This window comes from Pan paniscus, chromosome 20 (assembly GCF_029289425.2).
Source record: "Pan paniscus chromosome 20, NHGRI_mPanPan1-v2.0_pri, whole genome shotgun sequence".
Lineage (NCBI taxonomy): Eukaryota > Metazoa > Chordata > Mammalia > Primates > Hominidae > Pan > Pan paniscus.
In genome coordinates this window covers 10,448,552-10,472,036 of record NC_073269.2, presented here as the reverse complement: position 1 = coordinate 10,472,036, position 23,485 = coordinate 10,448,552, and the positions used below count along the sequence as shown (strand labels likewise).

The 23,485-nt window shown below is 46.3% G+C and overlaps 1 protein-coding gene and 1 long non-coding RNA gene across 10 annotated transcripts in view; one reads left to right on the top strand and one right to left on the bottom strand.

The window, feature by feature from the left end:
- RFX2 (regulatory factor X2) overlaps nt 1–23,485 on the top strand; it is a 207,384-nt gene that overhangs the window by 128,684 nt on the left and 55,215 nt on the right. For 5 of the 9 annotated variants that reach the window (XM_063599798.1, XM_063599796.1, XM_063599797.1 and 2 more), the window contains one exon: nt 19,066–19,195. The exons of the other annotated variants lie outside the window; for them this stretch is intronic. The gene's annotated coding sequence lies outside the window, so the exon portion shown is untranslated. The remainder of the gene's footprint in view (nt 1–19,065; nt 19,196–23,485) is intronic. 9 annotated transcript variants of the gene reach the window in all.
- Nucleotides 5,300–8,642, bottom strand: LOC134729591 (uncharacterized). Its single transcript, XR_010110809.1, has 2 exons — nt 8,485–8,642; nt 5,300–6,871 (listed from the first exon to the last, which is right to left on the bottom strand). It is a non-coding gene; the product is annotated as an uncharacterized LOC134729591 (long non-coding RNA).

Here is a 23,485-nt window from a genome sequence, read left to right as displayed (position 1 = left end):
TGGCGAGGAGTAAACACAGGGATTCCATGGATGAAGAATGGGATTGGGGACCAGGACCCGCCCCCCCAGAAGGACTATGACTTGGTGTCCACCTTCCAGGGTGGACACTCTGTGTTCTCTCCTGTACTGGTGGATGCATATCCATGCACCTAGCCCTGGCCAAGCCCACCTGTGTTCTGCAGGACATCCCATTCCATCCCATCCACATCCCATCCCATTCCATCCCATCCACATCCCATACCATCCCATCCCATCCACATCCCATCCCATCCCATCCCATCCCATCCCATCCACATCCCATCCCATCCCACTCCATCCACATCCCTTTCCATCCCATCCACATTTCATCCCACCCCATCCACATCCCATCCCATCCACATCCCATCCCATCCCATCCCATCCACATCCCATCTCATCCACATCCCATCCCATCCACATCCCATCCCATCCCATCCCATCCACATCCCATCTCATCCACATCCCATCCCATCCCATCCACATCCCATCCCATCCCATCCCATCCCATCCACATCCCATCCCATCCCATCCCATCCACATCCCATCCCATCCCATCCCATCCCATCCCATCCCATCCCATCCTATCCACATCCCATCCCATCCCATCCCATCCACATCCCATCCCATCCCATCCCATCCCATCCCATCCCATCCCATCCACATCCCATCCCATCCACATCCCATCTCATCCCATCCACATCCCATCTCATCCCATCCACATCCCATCCCATCCCATCCCATCCCATCCCATTCCATCCCATCCCATCCACATCCCATCCCATCCCATCCCATCCACATCCCATCCCATCCCATCCCACTCTATCCACATCCCTTTCCATCCCATCCACATCTCATCCCACCCCATCCACATCCCATCCTACCCCATCCACATCCCTTTCCATCCCATCCACATCTCATCCCACCCCATCCACATCCCATTCCACCCCATCCACATCCCATCACATCCCATCCACATCCCATTCCATCCCATCCACATCCCATCCCATCCCACCCCATCCACATCCCATCCCACCCCATTCACATCCCATTCCACCCCATTCACATCCGATTCTATCCCATCCACATCCCATTCCATCCCATCCACATCCCATCCCATCCCATCCCATCCACATCCCATCCCACCCCATCACATCCCATTCCACCCCATTCACATCCGATTCTATCCCATCCACATCCCATTCCATCCCATCCACATCCCATTCCATCCCATCCACATCCCATTCCATCCCATCCATGAAAGAACATCCACTTGCAAGTCTCCCTTCTTTCTCCTATCCCAGTTCCCTCCTGGTAGGTCCTACCTGCTATTCTTTCATTTTCAGAAACCCGCTCTCGGTTTCCTCTTCCAGCTGCCTCCCCATTCCTCTTCCTATCTTTCTAGCAAAAATTCCTCAAAAGAGCCATCTGGTCCTCCTGTCTCCAGTTCTGCTCCACTTGGGGCTCTCTTGAACCTGCTCCAACCTCTGTGGCTTTTGCACACACTTTTCCCCTGGAGCTCCTCTGTCACAATCACTGGTGACCTCCACTTTGCTGATTCCAGTGATCACCACTCAGCCCCAGAGTCACTTGGTTCTCAGGACACCACTTGCTTATACTTCTTTGGCCTCTTTTCAGGCTCCTGCTTCTTTGGGATCTCTAAATGGTAGACAGCCCCAGAACTCAGCCCTAGGCCTCTTCTCTCTGCTCTTCCTTGGTGAGCCCAGATAGTCTTATGGTTTTAACTAGGTCATTTATACACTGATGACTCCAGCCTACATCCTGTATACACTGGTGGCTCTAGCTCATGTTCTCTACACACTGATGGCTCCAGCCATGTCATCTATACACTGATGGCTCCATCCCATGTTCTCTATACACTGATGGCTTCAGCCCACATCCTCTAGACACTGGTGGCTCTAGGTCATGTCCCCTACACACTGATGGTTCCAGCTATGTTATCTATACATTGATGGCTCTAGTTCATATATTCTATACACTGATGGCTCCAGCCTGCATTCTCTATACACTGATGGCTCCAGCTCACCCCTCAGCCTGAGACTTATGTAATATGCCTGCTTTCTCAGCATCTCAACCTGGGTGTCTAGGAGCCTCTAACACTTTACACCTTCAGAACTCAACTCCCAGGTGCTCTCCAGGCCTTTTTCTTGGGTAATTTTCCTGACCTCATCCTTTTAGTTGCCAAAAACCTTGGAGGTACCCTTGACCCGACAGCAAATCTGGCTGACTCTACCTCCTATGTTTATCCAGAGTCTGATGGCTTTGCCCCTCCATGGCTCACAGCCAGGCCCCCCTCCCTTGCCCAGATTATCACATTAGCCTCCAGATTGCTCTCTCTGCTCCCACCCTTTTCCTTCTTCCCCTATTCTCAACCCAGCAGCCAGAGGGGCCTGGTTAAAATGCAAGTCAAACCAGGCCATTCCTGGGCTCAAACCTTGTGATGGCTTCCATTTACCCCAAGCAAAAGCCAGAGCCCCTACAATGGCCTGTGTGGGCCTTTCTCCTTGCCTTCTGGTTCACTCAGCTCCAGTTTCAAGCCAGGCATTGTCGCACCTCGGGGCCTTTGTACTGGCTTTTCCCTCCATTAGGAACGCTCTTCCCCAGGATATCTGGACAGCTCCGTCCCACACCTTCCTCATCTCTTTAATGAGCCCACCCAGGGAAGCATTTGACAACCCTTTAAAAATTGCAGCCCCTTCCTATCCCAGCACTCCTTCTGTCTGCTTCCTTTTCCCCCTTGGTACTTGTCACCATATGATATAGGGTGTCATCTGACGTACGACATATTTTTCTCACTTACCTTGTTTACTGTCCATATGCCCCTATCCTCCCGCATGGTCTAGAATAGAAACTCCATGAGGGCAGGGAATTGTGTTTTGATGACTGGTCAATGCCAGGCCCATGCTATGGATCCAATAAATATTTTATTGAAATCAATGAATGACACAGGATCTCTGTTACTCATCCTTCTGGACATGGGGTTTGGAGTCCTCACAGCCGCACCTCAATGCCTCCCTTGGGATGCAGCATCCAGGCAGAACCCGGCCGTGTCCCCTAAGCAAAGCCTCCCATGGCACCAGCTGCTGGTGGTTTGACCTCCAGCACTAGCATTCAAGGTTGTCACCACATCACCACTTAGCCATACATTAACAGCCCAAGAGTCTGGCTTCAAATTCCTCATCTCCCTGCAACACAGATTCAAATTCTAACAGTATAGAATCTGTCTTCCTTTCTTCTCAGGGAGGCATGTCTATTCCATTCCTATTCTAGGAATGACTCCTGGATGATATCTTAAAAAAAACCGTTTCTGTGCACTGACTGTGTCTGTCTCAGAGGGCAAACCTCCGCTGACAGCTCCTTGAAGGCTATGCTTGGTCATGCACAATCTATCAGCACTGTGTGCTTTTATCATCCAAAATGCTGACCCATCGAGGCTGCAGCTACATGCTGCTCATTCTATCAAAATGTTTTAAGATCCTTGGCCGGGCCCACCAAAAACAAGAGCACTGCTTAGAGCTCTGTGTTCCCCTTGAAAGGTGGTGGTGCCACTTCACCCTCTCCCGGTCCCAAAGCCTCAGAGAAGCCATGCTCAGCCTGAACTGCTCCAGGCAGAACAAAAGCTGAACTAGCTTCAGTTTAGCCCTTTTCTTTTCCCCCTTCATGGGTTGAGATTGCCCAACCATGTGCCTCCTCTTTCCGGAGATATGTGTCCCTTGTGTGTCCTGCCATCTGGGGGCATCTGATGTGGCCTGGCTTCCTCTTAGAAAAGTCTTCCTCTCTCCGGGTAGGGAGGGAAGAGCCGGCGCAGTGATGTCAGAGATATACTGTAAGTCCCCCCCGGCAAAGCCCCACAAGGCATTTCTGACGCTGAGTCAGTGGTTCCCTTTGCACTTGTTCCATACGTACATGATATTTCCAAAAGTCTTTTTAATTTGGTATCAACTCCTCTGTTTTCACACTTTTTTCCAAATAGCTTAATCCATGATTCATTTTACTTCGCCCAGAAAACACTTGTGCAGCTATGAACCCTCCCACATTGTTTGTTTGACGATAAATAGATTCTTTCCTCTTGGAGAAAAGGGCACTTTCTCCTCCCAGTACTAGGAAGGATTGAAATCCCTCCTGTGATGCCCTCTTACCTCAGAGAGAGTTGTTCCTCCTTGGGTTTTGTTATTTCAGAACAAATATGGTAAACTGTTTTCCCCTCAGTTACTATAGAGAAGAGATTATTTGCCTTTCTCTTAGGGCTTCTGAAAATAATAGATTACATATTTGAGAGGGTTTTTTTTAGATCTGGTTAATGTGAGATAGAGGGGGTTGCTCCGGGATGACATTGTTTGGTTTGGGAAGTATTCTCCCGGTTGCCCAGCAACAGGCTCTTGGAAACGGGAGTGGACTGCGTTGCCCCTGGCAACCGTTGTTACTTAGCAAACAATGAGGGCCGGGCAAACAGTGCCAAGACTGCGGACTCCAGGTTTTAATTGAACATCTGCATATATTTTTCTCTGATTAAATTTGAGTTTGATTTGCCACAACAGGTAGACACGGATCCACTCGGGATCTGCTTGAAAGAACCAATATTGTAATGTTGACTCCCATGCTGCACAAACGCAGAGGCCCCATTGAAACAAACTTCTGGCCATTCGAATATGTCCTAGACTGCTCTCAACTGGAGACTTATTTTAGTCTTAAGTGGAATTTCTTTTTTGATCTAATTCCTGGTGTTCAGAAAATCATTACTTGTCCAACCTACTACCGTACATCACTGATAAATCCGCAATTTCTGGAGCGCTTTTCAGCACGATGCCTTCATTTCTGCTGCCTAAGAATTTCAGAAGAGCAAAGAGTTGAGCCCTGGCTGGCTCACATGTAGAGACATTCACAGATAGGGTTGGCTGAGGGTGGAAATTGGACCCAGCACCTTCTGGTTTCATGTGCTCAATGTTCCTGTTAAGAAGTTGGGTCCACCCGTGGCCCTCAGTGGGATGTGTATGTTATGTTTATTAAGGGAGGTCGCACGTTCCCACTAACAAAGTGCCCTGTTGATGGGCACTTTGCAGCCACAGGTTGGATTTTGATCAAAACAGCCTCACTCCCCCACCTCCTCCGCTGGCAAGCCAGAGATAGCGATTGTTGACAAGGGTTTGTTGCTTAGGTAAACACCACCCCTGAACTTCATTCAGAGCGGGTGACACATTTCTTCCCCTCCTCCCAGCCCCGCCCCCACTGCCAGGGCTATAAATTCAGAACTGTTAGCCAAGACAGGTTTTTGGTGAAGACTTTATTCTTCCTTATTCATCTAGAGTGCAATCTGACTAATGCAGCAACAGCCGCAAAAGTGCCGCCTGTAACAGACACTCCAGCCCGTCACTAAAACAGCTCCTGTGGTTCCCGTGGTGAGACTCGCTTTAGTTGTATGGATTTTTTTTAAGGACGATTCACTTTGTTGCTGAATGCCCCCAAGAAAATGTACATTGCACGTTTGTTACCGGCATTTCAGCTAATCTTAGGACTATTTAAAGTATCTAAACAAATTTCCCAACTTTCTTTTGCAGCAGAAACTTATAATGGAATGTCATTTGTGTTTTTTTTGGAGACAGAGTCTCGCTCTGTCGCCCAGGAAGCTCCGCCTCCCGGGTTCACGCCATTCTTCCGCCTCAGCCTCCCGAGTAGCTGGGACTACAGGCGCCCGCCACCGCACCCGGCTAATTTTTTTGTATTTGTAGTAGAGACGGGGTTTCACCGTGTTAGCCAGGATGGTCTCGATCTCCTGACCTCATGATCCACCTGCCTCGGCCTCCCAAAGTGCTGGGATTACAGGCATAAGTCACCGTGCCTGGCCTTTTTTTCTTAAAAAGGCAAGCTAATTAGCCATCAGCCTTATTAGATGTGATAATTAGGATCCAATGGCTGCGAGTGTTGTTGGAATGAAAATGAATAAGGTCTGACTTACACAAAGACTCCCCCAAAGATTAAAATACATGATTTGTCCTGCAACCTGTTGTAGGATAGTTGTAGAAGACCACTATATACTTAAAAAGATAAATCCTCCCAAAGAAATGCTGTTCTACCTTCTACAATATTATTTTCTGCCCAGTCCCCAGTTTAAGTAAGTCATTTTTCAGGAATTAGAGCCTCATTTAAAATTTTTTTTAAATTTATCATTTTCTTATTTCCCATGGAAGTATTTTCCCATATATCAGGCTTTGCAATTTGGGCAAACCACTTAACATCTTTAGGTAAGTTTCTTCATCTGTTTGATGAAAGAGCTGGGTTAGGTGGTTTTTAAAGGGGCCTCTCCATGCTGTGGTTTTAGATGGAAATTCTTGAATTTGAACTAGGCTCTTTCTCCGCTTCTTAAATTCCATAATCAAATCGCGACTGGAGGGGAGGTAGGAGGTAGATTGGAAAGGTCCCCTGTGTGATGTTGGTGGGATCCAGAAAGCCAGCCTCCTCCTGGCCAGAATCAGTCATGGAGATGTGGAAAGAACATGCACTGCCTGTTGCCCTGCGCTCACTGGCTGTCTCTAGAGACGGCTGTCAGGAGGAAGGGTCGCACAGGCAGGACGAGACCCCGTCCCCAGGTGGGCACAGGTGCCCAGTGGGCGTGCTGCCGGGTCAGGTCACCAGGCTGAGAAAGCAGGAGATGCTACTGCTGAGGAACTGTCACTTGTCATTTCAAGGTCCACTCCTCCACCCTCTGGCAGCATGAGTCGCTCTGAAAGATTTTGAAGCTGGGACAGGAGAGGGTGAGTGAGGTGAGGCCTCCGCATGTCAGGTTTTCACTGGCACATTCCCCATCTTCATCTTGACCATCAGCAGCTGCACTGCAGCCCTGCTCATGGTCAGAAAGGGAGAGAAACGTGAGAGGGAAAGAAAGGCTGGTAAGAGAAGGAGAACACAAAAGCATGATGCCTTAGGAAGCCGCTCCCAAGAATCCTGGGACAGGCCCCTGTGCTCAGCTGAAGACGGGAGCTGGAGGCCAACATGGTGAAGGTGGCTAGAACAGGTGAGCAGCCCGGAGCAGGCGGGCCGCTCATTCTCTTGTTCATTGCAAAACACGTCTTGAGCATCTTTGCAGGCAATGTGCTACGTAGGGTCTGGGGTTGGGGTGAGGGATCTGCGAGGGGGCTGCTGAGATGACATAGATCCAGACTTTGTTTTCTCAAGAAGGGCTGGCTGGCCAAGAAGCCAGATGTGAACAGCTGCATGACATGAAGTAATCTGAGGGGACAAGCACGGAGAGTGGTTTGGTGAATCTGGAAATGCTGTGTGGAGTAAAGGTGTGGCCTTAGACGTGTGGTTCTCCATGGGGGTGGTCCTGCCCCCAGGGGACACTGGGCGATGTCTGGAGACATTTGTGGCTGTCAGACAGGGGTCGGGGGGTTTCCTGGCATGGAGTGGGTGGAGGCCAGGGATGCTGCTCAGCACCCTGCGGTGCCCAGGACGGCCCCACCCCAGAGTGTATTCCTGCCCCTCATATCCGCATTGCTGAGGTCAGGAAAGCCTGTATGACATGACAAGCTGACTGGAGAGAGGGTTTCCCCACTGCTCATCACTTGCCTGGGATCCCCTTTGGAGCTGCTGGCTGCTGTCTCTCTGCCTCCCTCCTTCTTCAACGCAGCAGTCACTTTAATCTTAGCTGTCATGGGCGGGTGGACTTTGAGGGACAGAGGGCTGCCCAGCCTGCCTGGCCCTGCTGGAGGGGTCTTGTCCATCCCCACCCTGGCAGGTGCATCGACCCCATCCTCACCCTCCCTGCGTTGTGTGCAGGAGACACCAGTGCCAGCCTCCGGTGGCCCTCCATGCACTGCAGCCACCTTGTCACTGCGAGTCTGGACCACTGTGTGCCATGCTGGCCTCCCTCGATTCTGCAGACCTTAGACTTGCAGGCAGTGGCTAGCTGCTCAGTGAAGGGGCTGGTGCTCAAGCCTGGGGGTCTGGCAGGCGTAGGCTCTAATTCCGTTTGAATCAGAGGGTCCTTGGGGGTTGTGTGGACATCTCATTTAAACACTCCATCTGGAATCAGAGGAAGCCCGGCTTTCCCCACAGAGCAGGCGCCAGGGGAGAGAGTTTCAAACCAAGTAGCTGGATGCATGAGGGAGAAGGCGGCCTAGGAGCAAGAGCGAGAGCGGCAGGACAGGAGGGATACGAGACACAGCAGCTCACGGGAGGGGATGTGGGTGACCCCAGCAAGGGCCAGGCACCAGAAAAGGACAAAGGACAGACAGGTGACATTGGTCTCTGGAAGGGGAGGGAAAGGACGAGCAGATATTGAATATGCGCGACTGGCCAGGGAGCGACCCCCAGATCTTTACATTCTGAAAAACCCACTGCTTTAAACGCACAGGGAACTGCTTGTGGGGATAGACAGAGGGAACGATCATTCTAAGTCACGCTGATTTACCTTTTCCTCCTGGTTACTGAGAATGAATGAAGAGCACTTACTTCTCAACTGGAACCACAGAGGGCTGGAGAAATGTCCAAGTCCAGTTCGAGCTCATACAGTCACTCCCCACGGGGACTGTATCAGTTCATGATAGCTCCAATAGCATCAACTAAATTCTAGAAACTTCTAAAGCAAAAGCTAAGCTTGTGTTGTTATTTGGAGTTCTCTTTGGCATGGGGTTGGGGAAGTGATTTATATACAGAAAAGAGACGGAAGCTCCACGTAGGTCGGGAAGCTGTGGCTCCGGAGGCTCTAGTCATAAAAACATGTGCTTCCTCCTCCTAAAGGAGTGACTTAGCCAAACCCAAGCCAAAGCCAGTTCCAGTCTAGCCTGCCTCTTCCTGCTTTGTGACCTTCAGCTCATGGCTCGCCCTGTCTGATCCTCAGTTGCGTGTGTGTTGTGTCTAGAGCAGAGGTGATGTGGTCACGGCTTCCTCAGAGTCAGTCAGCCCCCACGTGTACCAGCTTTGCCCGCAGTCTGGGGCTCGGTCTGGCCACCAGCTGCTGCCGCTGCTGTTGTCCTTGGGGTTGTGTCCCTCTTTCTTTCGGCTAGTTTGGTTTTTTGGTTGTTTTTCGTTGTTTTGTTTTGTTATTTGTTTATTCTTTTTAGAGACAGGGTCTTCCTCTGTCTCCCAGGCTGGAGTGCAGTAGTGCAGTCAGCTTACTTCAACCTCAAATTCCTGACCTCAATAATCCTCTGGCCTCAGCCTCCCAAAGTGCTGGAATTACAGACATCAGCCACCTTCCCCGGCCCCCAGTTTGTTGTTGTTGTTGTTTGTTTGTTTGTTTGTAGAGATGGGGCCTCGCTATGTTGCCCAGGCTGGTCTCGAACTCCTGGGTTCAATGGATCCTCCCGCCCCTGCCTAGGACATATTTCATTGATCAGGCACCTGCTGGGATCCACACTCGGGGTGGGCACATCAGCTATATCATTCCCTTCCCTCTCCCAGCCCCTTTCTCAGATGAAGAAACCAAGGCCAGTAAGCGAGTGACAAGCCTGGGACTTGAACCTGAAGCCTGGCCTCCTCCCTCTGCTCCGGGTGGTCATACCTCCTTCCCAGCCACTCGGCATTCCCCTTGGCATTTGTTCTTATTTATATAAATAATGGAGGTTGCAAAGTCTTTTTCCCCCGGCTGCAGCCGACTCCCCAGTAAGATCCAAAGGCGGGGCCGGGAGTAGGAAGGAAACCAAATGTTCCGTTTCTTTGGATGCATTCTGTGGGGCAGGGCTCTCTGCCTGCCTACGGACAGTCTTCAGGTGACAAGGTCTTGATCAGCCAGACTTGTAAGTGTGAAGGGTGGGCTCCAACCCTCTAAAGAAGGGATCCTACAGACAGCAGACCTTTTCGACATCGAAATGTCTGGAACCCCCACCTTGGTAGTTAATCCCTTGGTTTAGCACACACACTCTCTATGCGGTGAAAATTCTTGGGAGGATTTTTTGAGCCAGGGAATGAGAAGACATTGTTATCTTTTGAATCACCCCAATGTGAAAGAAAATTGGCTGGGAGAGGGCAGAGGCTGGAAGCAGGGAGACCAATTAGGAGGCGGATGTGGTGGTTCCAGGTAGGAGATGGGGAGGCAGGGGCTCACTAAAATAGTAGCAGCAGGAGCGGAAGGAAGGGGGAGGCAGAGATGGTATCAGGTGGAGACAGCAGGCTGAGTCACCAGCGACACGTGCCCCGGGGCGCAGGGAGATGCCCAGTGCCTTGAACAGCCCCCTGGCTTAGGAAACGCAAGAGGAGCAATTTTGGCGGGGGGAGAGTTTCCCTTGGACTTGTTGAGGCACCTGAGGGGCGCCCAGGCAGAGAGGTCTGGGAGGCAGCTGGGGAAGGGAGCCGGAGTCAGGTGATTTGGGTGGTGCTGGGAGTCCTGGTGCCGTGAGGTCGTCCACATTGAGTGTGACGGGGGAGGGGCACAAGGGTGGAGGCCGAGGGTGGGAGACAAGCAGGGACCAGTGCAGGGGACTGAGAAGGTATCATTAGGGGGAAAAATGAAACCAGATGACAACAGCACCCAGACACGAGGGAGGACGGAGCTTCGAGGAGCGACACGAAGCACTGCAGAGAGTACAAGTTCAGAGGAGGCCCGAAAACTGCCCCGTGAGGACCTCAAGAAGAACGGCGGGCAGACATGAGAACGCAGAGAGAAGACGACAGAGGCTCCCTCCTGAGAGTCTGGACTTACAAATAAAAAAGAATCCATATCTCCAGAGAAGATAAAGGATAAAGAGCAGGGTTTCAGTGGCAGTGGATGTTCTCCTCAAATGGGTGTGATGTGAGCTTGTCTATAAGCTGAAAGAATGGAGCCTGTGCAGAAGCCAGATTGCAGGCTTGATCGGTGGGTCCTTGGAGGGAGATGGAAGGCTCTAGAACCTTCAGGAAGGGGGCCAGCAGCCTTTTCCTGTAAAGGACCAGAGAGTACATATTTTAGGCTTCTGCTGGGGTCTGTCTCAGCTCCTCGCCTCTGCTGTTGGAGCACAAAAGCCATCATAGATAATGGGAAAATGGGAGTTGAAGATGCAAGGAACTGGATATAGACAGTCTGGATGTGAGATAGTGGGGGGAGGTCAGCACAGGGAAGGAGCTGTGGGGTAGAAGGAAGTGGAAGAGACAGCATGGCAGGGGCATGGCTGAGAGCCAGGAGGTGCAGAGGCGGTGTCAGAAAAGGGGGACAAAAGAGTTGCAATTTTAGAATGGAATCTTGCAAGGAGAAAAGTACAGAGAAAAAATGTACTTCGAGGCTTTCTCCCAAAGGCATGTGTGTGGATGTGTGAACACAGGCTCCCCCCCATCACTTTTTACTACAAGAATGGTTGTTTTTTGTCTAGTGGGAGGAGTCAACATTCAATTTAATAGAAAAATGTCTGGAGTAAGAAAATGACACGTGTCTTCTGAGTGGTTTTGGCCATTTTTCTCATATTATCCTGCGTCAGGTGGTGTATGTGTGTGCATGTATGTGTGTCTGCATGTGTACTTTTGTGTATACATGTATGTACATGTGTTTGTGTGTGTGTGTTTGTGTATATGTGTATGTCCGTGTATATTTGTATATATGCATACGTGGGGAGTGTATACATGCGTCTGTGTGTGTGTGACACTCTCATGTCCACTCCTGGGGGACAGATGTCCACTCCTGGGGGACAGATGTCCACTCCTGGGGGACAGAGCACCAGCTGCTGCTCGGCCTCTAGCTTGGTATCCAGTTACCTTTCACTCCAATGTGTTGGACTTTAGGGCACCCCATAACCTAAGGAGAATTTCCATTTCCTAGAAACCAAGTTTTGTGGTGTTGAAGTTATTGCTAGAAGCAGTGGAATCAGGTTGCCTGCCAAAAGAGTATTTGCTGGGTGAAAGTGTCATGAAGACTTGGTGGTTTTTTAATTCAAAATTCACCCTGAATTTGGTATATTATTGATGGCAGTTAAAATCAGACCACATCAGAGACGAGGTAACCATACTTTAGTTTGGACAATTTTTATATTAATAGTCAAATCAAGGCCAGGCGTGATGGCTCACACCTGTAATCCCAGCACTTTGGGAGGCCGAGGTGGGAGGATTGCTTCAGTCCAGGAGTTCGAGATCATTCTGGGCAACATAGCAAGACCCCTGTCTCTACAAAAAATTAAAAATTAGCCGGGGCGTGCTGGTGCTCACCTATAGTTCCAGCTACTCGGTTGGCTAAGGCGGGAGGCTCACTTGAGCCAGGGAGGTCGAGGCTGTAGTGAACTATGATCGCATCACTGCACTCTAGTCTGGGTGACAGAGCAAGACTCTGTCTGAAAAAAAAAAAGTCAGGTTTCTAAAAGGGAAGGAACGGGTGTTTCCACTGTGAAGACGGGGGTCCCTGGCTTAGGGGAGGCCTTGTCAGCGCAGCCTGCTCTCAGCCTCTGAAGATTAGAACCTGCGACTTAGGGGCCTACTGGGTGTCCGCACTCCCCCATCCCCCTTCCAGTCTGCAAACAGCCCTTTCTCAGGCCAGTTGTCAAGGGCTTGGTTCTGATCCTTTTCTAGAGAAAGGAGGGAAAGTTTGGCTCCTGAGAAGAAAACAGGAACAGAAGCCCAATTCTTACGAAAAGAAAAAGGAATTTGAATTCTGAAGATACTTGATTTCAGAGAAGCTCGGAGCCAGCTCCAGTCCTTGAAAGCCCATTGCTACAAGAGGAGAAAAAAAAAACAAACCCAAAAGTGAGGAATGACGGGCAGCCCCGTGGCTTAGGCACGGAGGGAACGATGGTTGCCCTCGGTGTGCATTGAAGCCTGCTGCTCTGGAATGTGTGGGTAGCCTTCAGAGGGTCCTGTTCGTTTATTTCACACTCCTTGCCTGGCTGAATTGTCATGATTTTGCATCCTGCCTACTCTCCTTTTTCATCTTCCTGTTCTCAACCTGTCTACAGGCCTGTTTTACTCGCGGGCTGTTTGTCCAGACCCCTTCTCAGACATCACAAATCCATTTTGAACAGAGGTCCTTCTGCCCCCCAGGGGACACTGGGCAATGTCTGGGAACATCTGTGGTTGTCACAACTGGGGGTGCTCTTGGCATGGAGTGAGTGGAGGCCAGGGATGCTGCTCAGCACCCTGCAGTGCTCAGGACGGCCCCAGCCCAGAGATGGATCCGTCCCCAATGTCCACAGTGCCAAGTGGGGACACACACTGTCATCTTTGGTGATTATCAGGGCAGAGTAATAACTCTTGGCACTGAGAACCAACTGGGTCCACAGGGAGTAATCCTGGTGCAAGAAAGGACATGGTTCCACCATCAAGGAGGGTTCAAGAATCCACTTTTCGGCAAGGAGATGGCTTGGAGGTGTCCTCCCTGTGCGTGGGGCCAGGCCACACAAGCCTGAACAGTGAGGACAGAATCTTAAAACACACATCACTTGCTCCGAGGATCTGGCCCTCAGAGGGGAGCCGGGAGAAGGAAATGGACAAGACTTTTCTGGGCAGCGTAATGACACTGGGAGTGTTAAGGCAAGCACCAGGACAGAATCTGGGCTTTGAAGCAACTGGTACTCCTGAGAGCACTCCGGGCTTGTTCCTTCTTGTTCGGAGGGAGGAAATTAATTGCTTTCTTAGGGCAGATGAACTCTGGTACCATCTGGAGGCCAGCGAGTACCAGGAGAGGAGGAGCTGATGGCCGGAGGAGGCCACGTGCCTCCCAAACACCGAGGCTCATCAGCCAATCAGAATGAAGGTAACTAAAACCACTCAGCTAACTCTGCCCCAATTATCACCAAAGATGACAAAACATTGTCTAAATACTGATCTGAACTATGTGAGGCAGGTGACAGCTCCATTTGGCATATGGAGGAACAGGAATAGAAGAGAGATTGCTTAAGGTCGCAGTGAGTCAGCGGCTCAGCCAGGAACGGGCCCAGAAATTGCTCTCAGCGTTTTCTGCATTTCCTTTCCTGACACTGCTGGTTACTAGGTGATGGGAGTATTTTTCTGTAAACAGAAGCCTCTTCCCTTTGTGCCCAGGCAGATTCATTCATCACGGCCGTAGTCCAGGGCTGCTTCTAGCTGCGTCTCTCCTGTGCCCCCTCACATGAAGTCAGGAAGCCACGGGAGATGTTCCCACTGGCGCGTTTGACTCAGCAGTGGCTCCAAAAGGTCAAGTGAGCATCTGGTTCACTTGAATGTTCGTTCAAGGTCAAATGAGCGTTTCGTGGATTCCAAAGGCTGGTGCCGGCCAAGGAGGGGAAATTGCGCCGCTGGTTCTGTGCTTTTCCCCTTTATTTCATGCCCGCCCTGATCTTGGACCAGATGGTAAATGAAACGTGCTCAGCTTATAAACAGCACTCCGGGCATATTTCTGAGGCACGAGGGAGGGAGCTTTGGGCCAGCCAAGCCCGTTGGCCAGGCAGGGCCAGGCTGGGTGACAGGTCGTGTTGCGGCCCCTCCCCTTTATATTGGCTGTTCCGAGGCTCCTGTAACCCAGTCTAAGAGGACACAGGGGAAGGCAGTCAAAGAAAGACTGCCCAGGTCCTCGCCACAGGAAGAAAAACAGAAGAGAGGACAAAGGAACGCGAGAAAGCAAGGATGGCAGGGCAGTCACTGAATGGGTCCAAGTTCCCACAGCAGATTCAGGTTCAGAGAAGAAGCATGGCCTCCACTCACTCACATCTACTGTCTTGCACTGGATTGAGGGGTTCCCAAACTGGGTGCTGCAAAGGTGCTCCACAGTGTGCGTCCCTGTGCCCTGTGGACTTTACCTTGAATACACCCACGCCCTCGGGGCCCTGCCCTCTCCCCACTCTCTGCTGCGCTCTCCTCTGCCAGGTGGAGGAGTTACTCAGGATCCAGCATCACCCCTTCTGGGAGGACCATGTGAGCTACTGCGCTTACCTGGAAGCACCGCCAGGATCATGAGCCACTCCTGCTGGGCTGACAGCTCATCGCTGGTGTCTTGTGTGTGTGTTTGTTTAACTCCTTATCATGGAAATTTCAAACATCCACAAAGTAAATACACAATGCAATGAAACTTATGAAGCCACCACCCTCTACAGGGTGTCAGGGTCCTGCCATTCTTATAACACCCTGATACCCGTACCCACTCTCCATCCTCCTCTCCACCCTTGTATTTTTACAGGCTTCGTTGTCATTGTTAAAATTCACATACAGTAAGTGCGCAAAACTTAGCTGGCTAATTTTGACGAATCACGACTCCATGTGACCCCACACTGTATTATCATACAGAATGTGTCCATCTCACTGGAGTGTCCCCTCCTGTCCCTTTCCAGTCACTCTCGCCCACCACCACCTGCCCCCCCACCCACTATTATGATTTTTTTTTTTAACTTTAGTTTTAATCCACTCTACTCATCTACTCTTTTGGACTCAACTTCTTTCACTCAGCGTAATGATTTTGAGATTCATCCATGCATTGTGAATTTCAGTAATTAATTCCTTTCTATTCATGAAGAGTATTCCAGTAGTATTCCTCTATTAGCTTTTTAGCTGTGCTCTTCTTTTCCATTTTTAGTGGTTTTAGGGTTTTCAATATGAATCTTTAAATCATCATAATCTACAATTTCTCGTCCACTCTCCTGATGAGGAACATTTGGGTTATTTTTGCTTTTTGGTGACTGAATCAAACTGCTATGAATAAGGCTGAGGTGGGCAGATCATTTGAGCCCAGGAGTTTGAGACCAGCCTGGGCAACACGGTGAAACCCTGTCTCTACCCAAAATACAAAAATTAGCCGGGTATGGTGCTGCGCGCCTGTAGTCCCAGCTACTTAGGAGGCTGAGGTGGGAGAATCGCTTGAGCCTGGGAGGTTGAGGATGCAGTGAGCTGTGATTGTGCCACTGTACTTTATCCTGAGGGAGACCCTGTCTCAAAAACAAAAAACAAAAACCAACAAACAAAAAGCTGCTATGAACATGCTTATACAAGTTATTATTATTTTTTTGAAGAGATATGTCTTCATGTCTCTTGGATAAAAACTACAAGAGGAATTCTGGGTTAAAGGGCAGGTTTAACTTTCTAGAAAACTGCCAAACCTCTTTCCAGTGTGGTCATATCATTCATATCTACACATGGGGATGTGTGAGAGTTTTAGTTGCTCCATGTACTTACAACATTGGATGTTGTCAGACTTGTCAGCTTTAGCCATTCTAGTGAGTATTTAGTGATATCTTGATATAGTTTGAATTTGCATTTCCCTAGTGACTAATGAGGCTGAACACTATTCATGTACTTTTGGGCATCTGTATATCTTGCTTTGTGAAGTACCATTTTTTTAAGTTATTTGTCATCTTATATTGAATTGTAGGAGTTTATATATATAGATATAGATATAGATATATTAGGATCAAAGCCCTTTATGAGATACATGTTTTGCAAATATTTCTCCCAGGCTGTGGCTTACCTATTCATATTCTTAGTAAAATCTTTTAATGAGCAGAGGTTTTAAATTTTGGTGAAATCTAATTTCTCAAGTTTTTCTTTTATGCTTATTTGTGCATTCTAAGAAACCTTTGTCTAACCTCCTATGTTCTCTCTGAGAAGTCTTATAGTTTTTAGCTTTTATGTGTAAGTTTATGTTCTAACTTGAAATCATTTTTATGTATGGTGTGAGATAGGGGTCAAGGTTCATTTATTTTCCCCAATATGGATATTCTGTTGATCCATCACCATTTGTTTAAAAGACTTTTCTTTCTCTGTTGAATTGCCTTGACACCTTTGTGAAAATCCAGTTGAGAAAGAAAAGAGCTGAGGCTCCATTAGAAAAAAAATCAATTGATAATCTAAGTGTGGGTTATATTATTTATATATTGTTGAATTTGATTTATTAATATTTTAAATTATTTTTGCATATATGTGCATAAGAGATATTAGTCTAAACACTTTTCTTGTAATATATTTGTTAAGTTTTGGTGTCAGGGTTTACTGACCTCATCAAATGAGTTGTGAAGTATTCTTTTTTTATTTTCTGATGGCATTTGTGTAATAATTCCTTTTTCAGTATTTGATAGCATTCACCAGTAAAACTATATGTGCCTGAAGTTTTCTGTGTAGAGAAGTTTCCAATAACATATTCAATTTTTTTGTTATATGTATTACATTCACATTTTTTATTTCATCTGTGTCAGTTTTGTTATGTTGTGTTTTTAAAAAAGTGTTCATTTTATATGTTATTGAATTTATGGGCTAAAGTTGTTTGTAATAGTTCTCTATTATCATTTTGATTTCTGTAGAATCTCTAGTGATATATTTCATTTCATTCCTGATATTGGCAATTTGGGTTTTCTTTTCTTATCAGTCTTTCCAGGAGAAGTTGTTAATTAACTTTTTTTAAATACTTGCTTTTTTTTTTTTTTTTTTTTTTTGAGTTGGAGTCTTGCTCTGTCACCCAGGCTGGAGTGCAGTAGTGCAATCTCAGCTCACTGCAACCTCTGCCTCCTTGGTTCAAGCAATTCTCCCACCTCAGCCTCCTGAGTAGCTGGAATTACAGGTGCCCGCCATTACACATGGCTCATTTTTGTGTTTTTAGTAGAGACAGGGTTTCACCATGTTGGCCAGGCTGGTCTCGAACTCCTGACCTCAGGTGATCCACCCACCCTCGGCCTCCCAAAGTGCTGGGATTACAGGCATGAGCCACCATGCCTGGCCAAGACTTGCTTTTTTAAAGAGCAGTTTTAGGTTCACAGCAAAATTGACAGGAAAATACAGAGATTTCCCATATACCCCATACCTCCACACATGCACAGCCTCCCTCATTATCACCATCACCCTCCAGAGTTGTACATTTGTTACAGTTGATGAAATCTGCATTAACACAGCATTTTCACCCAAAGTCCATAGTTTCCTCGAGAGTTCACTGTTGGTGTTGTACATTCTATGGTTTGAACAAATGTATAATGACATGTGTCCACCAGTATAGTGCCATACAGAACAGTTCCAGTGTCCTAAAAATCCTCTGTGCTTTGCCTACTCATCCCTCTCTCTGATCCCTGGCAACCACTGATCTTTTCATTGTCTTCATAGTTTTGCCTTTTCCAAAATGTTGTTTAATTAGAATCATACAGTATGTAGCCTTTTCAGACTGGCTTCTTTCACTTCATAGTATGTGTTTAAATTTCTTCCATGTCTTTTCATGGCTTGATAGCTCCTTTCTTCTTCTGAAAAAATTTCAGTTTTGAAGAAATATTGCTTTTGTTCATTTTCTCCATTGTTTGTGGAGTTTCTAATTTCATTAATTTTGTTCTTTATTGTTTTTCCTTCTTTCTATTAAGTTTAGTTTGTTTGTCTTTCTATAGCTTTTTAAGGTTGAAAAGGTTCTTAAATCTTTCTAATATAAGCATATAAAGCTAAACATCTCTTTCTAAGCACTGCTTTAGGTGTGCCCACTTTTTTTTCTTAATAATTTTACTTCTTTTTTTCACCCACAATATTTGTACCAGTGCCCACAAATTTTGATACAAAGTGTTTACATTATAATTCAGTTCAAAATATTTTCTATTTTTCTTTGGGGTTTATTATTTGACCCATGGATTATTTTGAAGGTGTATTTTAAGTTTTCTAAATATTTGGCATTTTTCTAACGTTCTTACTGATCTCTAATTTACTCCACTGTGGTCAAAGTGCATACATGCTCTGTATAATTATGGTATTTTGAAATGTATTGAGGCTTATTTTATGGCCCAGAACATGACCCATCACAGTGAATATTCCATGTGCATTTGAAAAGAATGTGCAGGTTTTGATTGTAGTGTTCTCTAAATGTCAATTACATCAATGTGGTTGATAATATAATTCAGATATTCTGTATCCTTAGTAATATTTCTGCTTAGTTCTTCTAATTTTGATTCAGTAATCAAAATTACTGAATGAAGGATGTTTAAAATCTCCGATTATGATTGTTTATTTCCTCCTTTAGTTTTGTTAATTTTTACTTTACGTATCTTGAAGCTGTATTACTAGGTACATACATATCTGTAATCAATATGTCATACTGATAAATTGATCATCTTATGATGAAATTTTATCTGCAGTAATATTCCTTGTCTTGTCAATGTCTCTAGTATTGCTAGTAATATTTCTCATCTCAGAGTCTATTTTGTCTGATTATTACAGCCGCTCCAGCTTTCTTAAGATCAGAGTTTGCAGGCCGAGTGTGGCACTCACACCTGTAATCTCAGCACTTTGGGAGGCCGAGGTGGGCGGATCATGATGTCAGGAGATGGAGACCATCCTGGCTAACAAGGTGAAACCCCGTCTCTACTAAAAATACAAATATTAGCCTGGCGTGATGGCGGGCGCCTGTAGTCCCAGCTACTCGGGAGGCTGAGGCAGGAGAATGGCGTGAACCTGGGAGGTGGAGCTTGCAGTGAGCTGAGACTGTGGCACTGCACTCCAGCCTGGGCAACAGAGCGAGACTCCATCTCAAAAAAATAAATAAATAAAAACAAAAGATCAGAGTTTGCACAGTGGATCTCTTTTTATTCTATTACTTTCAACCTATGTGTGCCTTTATTTTTAAGGAGGGTTTCTTTTAGGGAGCATATAATGGGATCTTGATTGTTATCCAGGCTGATCATTTCTGCCTTTTCATTCAAGAATTTAGTCTATTTACACTTAATATATTATTAATATGTCTAGATTTAGCAAAGCAATTCTGCCATTTGCTTTCTATTTGTGCCATCTGTTTGTTTGTTTCTCTCTTCTTTATTTCTTGCCTTTATTTAGATAATCAAATATGTTAAGTAGGATTTCATTTGATTTCTCTATTAGCTTTTTAGCTATACCTTTTTGTATATATATATTTTTTGTTAGTGGTTGCTTCAGAGGTTACAATGTGCATTGTTAATTTATCACAATTTACAGAGTTAACATGTTACTACTTTAGGTAAAATAAAAGAACCTTGAATGTATAATTTAATTTGTCCCCATCCTCTGTGTTACAACTGCCATGGAGAACATCTACATATGATATAAACCCCACAATGGAGTGTTATAAAGTTTTTGTTAAATAGTTTTATGTATTTAAAATGAATTAAGAGAAGAAAAGGAAAAATATAAAATATATAAAAATACGGTTTTTTATAATTACCTGCGTATTTATCATTTTAAGTGATATTTACTCCTAATAGATCCAAATTTACCATCTGGTATTAATTCCTTTCATTCTGAAGAACTTCCATTAGCATTTCTCATGGTAGGCAGAAAATGTTATCAGGTTTTGTTTATGCAAAAAATGTCTTTATTCCACCTTCAGTTTTTAAGAATAGTTTTGCTGGAGATAGAATTCTGGGCTGATAGGGTTTCCCCCCCCAGCATATTAAAAATGTCACTCCATTGTCTTCTGGTTGCCATTGTTATTGATGAGAAGCCAGTCATCATCTGTGCCCTTGCTCTCCGAATATAATATGTAGTTTTTCTCTGACTGCTTCTTTTAACAGTTTAACCATGACATACCTATCTTGGCTTTCTTTGTATTCTTTTTAGGGTTTGTTGAGATTTTTGGACCTCTAAGTTGATATCCATCACCCAATGTAGAGGTGTTTGGCCATTTTTCAATATTTTTTTCTCTTACATTCTCTTTTTCTGTTCTGGGACTCTCGTTACATATATATTAGACAGTTTGTTCTATTCATGTTTCTTCATATATTTTCTCTTCATTCTTCAGATTGGGTAAATGCTTTTTATCTATCGTTAAGTTCACTAACTCTTTCCATTATCTTTAACCAGCTGTTGAGTGCATCCAGTTAAGTTTTTGTTTCAGTTATTGCTCTAGAATTTCTATTTGGTTCTCCTTTTATACTTTCTGTTTCTTGATTGAGATTCCCATATGTTCATTCATTATGTATATAACTTCCTTTAAGTTCTTGAAGTTATTTTTAGTAGCTGCTTTAGTCCTTGAATGCTATCTGTATCATCTGGGTTATCTTGCGTTTGGTTATAATTAACTGCTTTTCTTTTTTCTTTTTATTTGTTACTCTTTCTTTTGAGTGTAGGTTACATTTTCCTGTTTCTTTTCATAGCTCATGGTTTTTACTGGGTCCTGGACATCATTAATGATGTATTGTAGAATCTGTAGGTTCATCTGAGTTCCCCTGAAGGCAAGTGACTTGGCTAGATTCAAACTCTCCCTCCTGCAACAGGCAGCAGCTGAAATCTTCACTTAATTTTTTTATCTTTGCACTGCTGGTTTTTCCCCAAGACCCCTGGTATCTCCCCCACACCTTTGTGGTGTAGTTGCTTAGCCAAAGATTCAGGTGTATTTTGTAGGAAGATTTGAGGGCTCACCCCTTCTGTGGCTCTCTCTCTTCCAGAATCTCCACACCCCAGCATTCAGAACTCTGTCCTCTGACCCTTCAGGATAACGAGGCTGATGCTTTCAGGCACCCAAGCATTTGTGGATTGGGGCATGCCCACAGGCAAAAAGCCACAGACTCATTGGTCTGACCTATAAGGCAACACATGGTAAATAGTGTGTTAAATTAGGGGAACAGGCTGGGCACGGTGGCTTATGCCTGTAATCCCAGCACTTTGGGAGGCTGAGGCAGGCAGATCACATGAGGTCAGGAGTTTGAGACCAGCCTGACCAACATGGTGAAGCCCCGTTTCTATAAAAATACAAAAATTAGCCAGGCATGATGGTGGGTGCCTATAATCTCGTCTATTCAGGGGGCTGAGGTGGGAGAATCACTTGAACCCAGGAGGCAGAGCCAAGATCATGCCATTGCACTCCAGCCTGGGTGACAGAGCAAGACTTCATCTCAAAAAACAATAATAATAATTAATAAAAATAAATTAGGGGAACACATTCATGTGTAAATGCCTGTGATGTGGAACAACTTGCTTTCTGGAAGGTGCATTCTGGCCATGGTGGACAGACCACGGTCTCGCCATTTATCCCCAACACTCTCACGGCCTCTTCTTACTTAAATAAGGTCTGGAGTTTGGAGCAAAATTATTTCCACCTGCGGAACAAGGAACTGGTCTTAGTCAAGTCAGCATTCTGACTTTATCACTGGTGGACTCCTTTCACAAAGAGTTCTAGTCAAATTATCTCCTAGTATCACTGATGCTACCCGCTTGGCTTCAGACGGGAACAGCATGGTGGATGGTGTGCAAATGACTGATTTAAACATTTAAAGGAAACTGTAAATACAAGCAGCTTGCAACAGAAAAATTCCAAAGGTCAGTTCTGTCAAAGACAGAGAGTGAGTTGAGGACTCAGGAAATACACTATGGGAAATTTACAATCTTTTGAAAGAGTAGAAGGTAGGAGGTGCGGGCTGTGTAAGGTTTAGTTAACGCCCCAGCCAATCACCGTGTGGCTCTGGGGCCATCTAGTGGTGAGAAGTGAGTCAGGCTCACACAGAACAGAAAAATCCCCAGGCACTGGCCGTGGGGCTCTGGGTGGCATCGAAGGCGTTTGGGAGGGCACGGGGGTGGGGGCCGGGGGGCGGTGGTGGTCGGGGAGTAGTCCCCAACAATACAGATGGGATTAATCCAGCACACTCGAATTCAAACACACATATCCCTTTCTGCTTTCCTTAGGTAAATTAGTTTAATTTATTGTAAGTTTGACTTTTCATTTTTAAAAAGTTTAAAATTTTTTTCACTCATTCTAAGAGATAAAACCTCTGGGGGTGATAGAGAAACGTAAAAGTTCTAGCAAATGTCTATTGTGTTCTGACGATGTCGTGGGCACCGCGATGTATGTCTGAGGTTCAGTCCTCACCGCCCCCAGCAGGCAGGAGCCATGGAGACCCCACACTGGGAGGGTGACATGCTCAAAGCTGGTGCCAGGACGGGGGACTGGTGTGCCTGATCACAAAGCCACCTCCCTACCTAAGTGTGTGTACTTAACTATGTCTCAAATGCTCAACATAGCCGATTGTTTATTTAAAAGTGAAGACTGTTCGACTTTTAGCATTTTCATGGAACAAATTTGTATCATCTGCCACGATATTAAATGAGTTGTTTTATATAGAATTGTAAAACTACCTATTTGAAAGATGTATGCCTCTAACAGCAAAGAAATATATGTTTATACTTTCTTGTGGGCAAAGATGGCTTTGAACAGAAGGCAGTTTTTACTTACTGCCAAAATTCGTGAGGGCTTTTATCCAGCCCAGGATAAAATGTACTGTTTCTTTGCTCCCTCTGCAGGTCACCTTTTCTCTCCCTAGCCAGTGGTTCTCACACTGCCCTCCAGGGGTCACTTGGCAATATCTGAACACATTTGTGATTGCCACAGCTTGGGGAGGGGGCGCTCCTGGCATGGAATGGGTGGAGGCCAGGGATGCTGCTGAGCACCCTGCCGTGCCCAGAATGGGCCTCCAACAGCAAAGAAGTATCCAGCTCAAATGTCAATGGTGCCACAGTGGGGAAACCCAGCCTTAGAGTTTCTCCCATTGTCGTTTGGGGTGCAGTAGCTTCCCAAATGGCAGTCACCCACCCAGAGCTTTTGATTTCTGGGTAAATGAGGAAACAATTGAGCCCTTCAAAATAGTTCAACCTGCTCAGACTTGGGCACAGAGCC